We start from the raw sequence: 4,917 nt of genomic DNA on the forward strand, positions 1-4,917 counted from the left end.
GAGGTGAGGCCGGTCGCGAGGGGGTTCTGGGGCGGGGATGACTCGATGTGTGACCCCGGTGGTGTGTGTGGGGATTTTGGGTGAGCAACCCTCGGTTTGTCTGTCACGGACGACAGCAATCTTCGATGGGATCAGAAAATCCCAGGTGCTTGAACGTAGCACCGTTTTTCACCAAACTCCACGACGATACAGTACAGTGTTCCCCCGCCCATTCGCGATATTTTAGAACAAAGTACTGTAAGTACAACTCTGGGGGAGGGGGGTGAAGAAAAAAATAGCATTGAAAACGTTTAAATGTTTTGATTAGCTTTCTTTTTCTGCATATAAATTCTATAAATGATAATCGAGCCTCACATATTCATGGTTCAGTCGTGATTTCATGCGCTGTATTCCCACACTATTTCTAGAAAATTCACAACTTTTAACATTATTTTTGTGGCAAAATACTGTCTTCAGTTTGTTTGGGAGCGTTTGAAATGCTACGAGCCTCTTTGCAAGTGTTTTGAGATCATCATTTGTGTATATTTATGGTCAAATTCATTCATATTGGCGATTTAAAGCACTTTTGGGGCAGTGTCTGCTATTCACATATTTTCGCCGTTCTTGGTTCAATGTGACTGAATTTTAAATTTAGGAGTTACTTGTACTTTATGCATCACTTTATTAATTAAATCAAAAAATGTTCACTTTACTCAAGGGTATCTGCCCAGATCAATATCAGAGAAACTGATCATTTTCCAGTGACCTCTTCAATTTTTTTTCTGAGCCGTATACTGAAACAATGATGATCTGGCCTCAGTCAACTGACAATTTGCTTACTTGGTGTGAAATTGTGCCCTGTTTTGACGAACACAAAACCATCATTCTGTTGTATTACTGGCAACAGGTGGCTTTACAAGTTAGTTGTCCGTTCTGCCATTTTGTGTAGGAGGATTTAAACCTTCTGCCTGTCACTCCACATCACTAGCATAGATACATGAAAAAAGATATATTAGTTGTCATGAAAATGACATTTAAAAAAGAAACAGAATTAGATAATATTGCGAGGCACATCTGATGTTTTCTCAAGGCACAGAGGTTGGGAATCATTGATTTAAGGTAAACGAAACCTCCTCTTGTGTCAGTCAAGTCAGGCCGTGAACATTAAATCCCAGGTGCCATGAATGCATCATTGCCCCCACACCCCCTCCTCAAAACTGCACTCAAGTACAGTACATTCCAAATTAAGTGCTACTGATGGTGGCAAATTAATCCTGTAATAGCCCAGGATATGTCATCTCCGACCGAGTGGAGACGGTTAACTTTCTCTTTTTTGACTTGCCACATTTAATTTCTTGCTCTGTTGCTAATCATAATTTTAACGCATGATAAGAGCGCTGACGGCGGAGATAATGGACTCGAGTAATCCTCATCGGGGAAAAAAAAACAACACGCAAACTTCGTGGTGTTATCGTAGGCTGTGATCTCTCGCTCTGGCTGACACACACACACACACACACACACACACACACACACACACACACACACACACACACACACACACACACACACACACGAGCGGACGTGCACATGGCGAATCTGACACTGTCATTCTTAGAAATTGATTCTTCACAGAAATTAATTAATTTTCATTTAGCCCCAAGCGGCAGCTCAAATCAGGACAAGCTCTCTCTGTGATCCCTTCACTCTCACTCTCTCTCCTCCCTTAATAACTCACTGTCTTATCATATCAACACTCTTTAGCCCAGAGCCTCAGAACAGAGGAGATGATTAAATGAATTCTCGGTATTTATGATGAGATTATGCAAATGAGCTGCATTTTTTTATTTTATTAAAAAAAAAAATCCCCTCACAACTTCAGCGGTGACCAACTTGCGTGGGTCATCAGTGCAATGTACCGCAGAGATGTTGTGATGAATGGGGCTAAATTGACCAGGATTTGATTCGGCGGCGGCGACCACATGCTCATAACTGCACGAGTTTGCCAGCAGAAGTTTGTGTAATAGCCCCCCTGCCCCCCAGCCCCTCCCGCTTTGGGGAATTGCTATTGTTTGATAGTTAATCCCCGCTCCCTGGCGTGTGAATGATCCAATTTACACCTGCCGCTAAATGTAGATGAGGACGTGTCGACAAGGATGGGGATTGAAAAACCTTTATCAGCCCAACTGTAAATCAACTCATCATACTGTATATGGCCACTTGCACAATATAATAAGAGCCAACGCCGTTGTTTGCATATTTCTACCTTTAAAAACAAAATCATCCGGTTGTGATGGAGTTAGTCAAATATGTCATAAAGGAATGCGATCCACACGTTCCTGTACGTGGCCACTTGCACAATATAATAAGAGCCAACGCCGACGTTGTTTGCATATTTCTACCTTTAAAAACAAAATCATCCGGTTGTGATGGAGTTAGTCAAATATGTCATAAAGGAATGCGATCCACACGTTTCCACCGCTATAACGTTGACATCTCAAAGTCCCGACTTCACATCATTCATTTTCCATTTGCTGATTTTGCTTCCAACGAACACCTTTATCAAGTAAACTTCATTACAACGACCAGATTGAAGGCCAACAGATTGAAAGATGATCCTAAACGGCTTCGGGGTGCGGCACATTCCCTGAACTGGAGAAGAGGCAAACATTTTAAAATATTTTCAAAGACCCAACAATAGCGGAACAATCGATCAGGCCCCAATTAAAACACAATAAAACAAAAGTCGCAAATGTGTGTGGAGTGGTGCCTTTAAGGGGCGTGGCTTATTGAGTGCCATCAGCACCTTTCAGTCAGGTTGGCTGCTTACCACGCGGTTCGATCATTGTGAGCTGCTGCCCCATTAAATAAAACACAATAAAACAAAAGTCACAAATGTGTGTGGAGTGGTGCCTTTAAGGGGGTGTGGCTTATTGAGTGCCATCAGCACCTTTCAGTCAGGTTGGCTGCTTACTACGCGGTTCGATCATTGTGAGCTGCTGCCCCATGCTCCTTGTGAGTGTTTTCATTTTGTATTTGCGTGTTTGTCTGTTTCTCCCCTTTAGTAACGGCCTGAAAGTGCACTGGCAACCTTTTCCCTCCTTGAGGTCGTTACAGTCCTTTGATTTCTCTCGCTTTACGGCAGCATAATGTATCTGAAGCTTGCACGTAACGTAAACTTTGCCTCATAACTCGAAGCATAAAATTGACTCGGGATGGGTGAGAATCAATGCCAGGTATCGGTATTGGGACGACACTGGCCTTATCTTAAGGTATCGGCTGTTTGTAGAGGCTGCTGATACCAGCCACCTATACTTAAAATACATTTTACCCAAAAAATCTGACGTCGAGCATATCCCGCCTCTGCATTAGTTTGGCGTTACACTTTGGCGAATTATCCTCCGCGTTGGAAAGTTGTTGTCATTGTATTAAATGAAATGACCTTTTATATATCAAAAGTACTACAAGGTACTAAAGTAGGCCTGTACATGTGACCAGTGTATCAATTTTACTATTTTTTTTGTGTCCTGTAATCTGTTGTCGATGATCGCACAGTTGCTTTCGCGCGATAATATCGTATCACTCAGCGACTCCTCCCCCTCTTACCAGTGGACTGAACAGTGTGTTTACTGTTGACATTGTACTTTTCGGTGGAGTGGGACTGCGTCGCATGGTTTCACCAGAGCTATTGCCCTTCTCTTGTCGGCGAATCAACCAAAACCCGGTATCACTCTCTCATGACCTTTTGATACCGATCTCATTAGATTGTGCAGGTGTGCCTAATACTATGGCCCGTTTCATTATCAAATTTGACCTGGCAGATTGAAAAAAAAAACTGGAATACGTATTAAAAGCCAAAGCAATTACACAAAACTCCCCTTTCCAGTTCCGCCACCCACATGTGAGACCCTGCAGCTAAAAGAAAAAAAAAAAAAAAAAAAGACAAAATCCAGATCTGTCTCAGGCTGTCTCTGGGGGATTTCTTCCATGTCAGGTGTTAATGGGAACGCTGTTATACACATGGAAGAAGAGTGCACAGCCTCCGCCGTGTCTCAATTATCCACACAACTCCCTAACAGTCTTAAGTTAATGAGATCTGAGCAGATCACTCGTTAGAAGTCTTCAAACGACTTTGCCGGGCCGTATTTGTGCTCTTGTGTCAGCTTCCTGCTGCGGTGGTCCGAATCGGCGAGGAAACAAAGCAAAACAAAAAAACAAAACAAAACAAAAAAAAAAAAAACCCAACCCGTTCCAAGAACCTCTCGCTCGCAGCGGGTTACTGATTAAGACGGGCCGTCACTTATTACGTGTCAGTGCGGAATGGTCGCCTAAGCTGCCGGGACAAACAACAGCCTGCTCTGGTTTCCATAATGACGCTAATGACGGAACGAGTAAACATCGATTTTCGAGGCCTAAATGAAAGCGTTTGAAGGAACGGTCACGGAAGTGTCCTGTTTATCTAGCTTTGTCCCTTGCTTTCACCCCTTGCTGTGCTCGCGCACACGCACCCAAGCACACGCAAGCGCGCACACTGACTCAACCGTGAAGAAGAATTCCCAACTTTTCTCACTGCCAAAGCCGAGTTATAATTCATGGAAAGGTGGAACAACACACACACACACACACACACACACACACACACACACACACACACACACACACACACACACACACACACACACACACACTTACACAGCTTGACCTGATGTGTGCTTGGAAAAGAGAATGAAACTGTTCCTTTGTGAGAGCCACAAAGAAAAGGACGAGGGATCGGGTTGCCTCCTCCACCGCCGTGTTCCCTTGGTGGAACTAATGTCATTTAGCAAGCGAGGCCAAGCAAACACGCAGCCGTGACTGTGTGTGTGTGTGTGTGTGTGTGTGTGTGTGTGTGTGTGTGTGTGTGTGTGTGTGTGTGTGTGGCGTCTCTGTACGCTGACA

This window comes from Hippocampus comes, unplaced genomic scaffold (assembly GCF_001891065.2).
Source record: "Hippocampus comes isolate QL1 unplaced genomic scaffold, H_comes_QL1_v1.1 scaffold39, whole genome shotgun sequence".
NCBI lineage: Eukaryota > Metazoa > Chordata > Actinopteri > Syngnathiformes > Syngnathidae > Hippocampus > Hippocampus comes.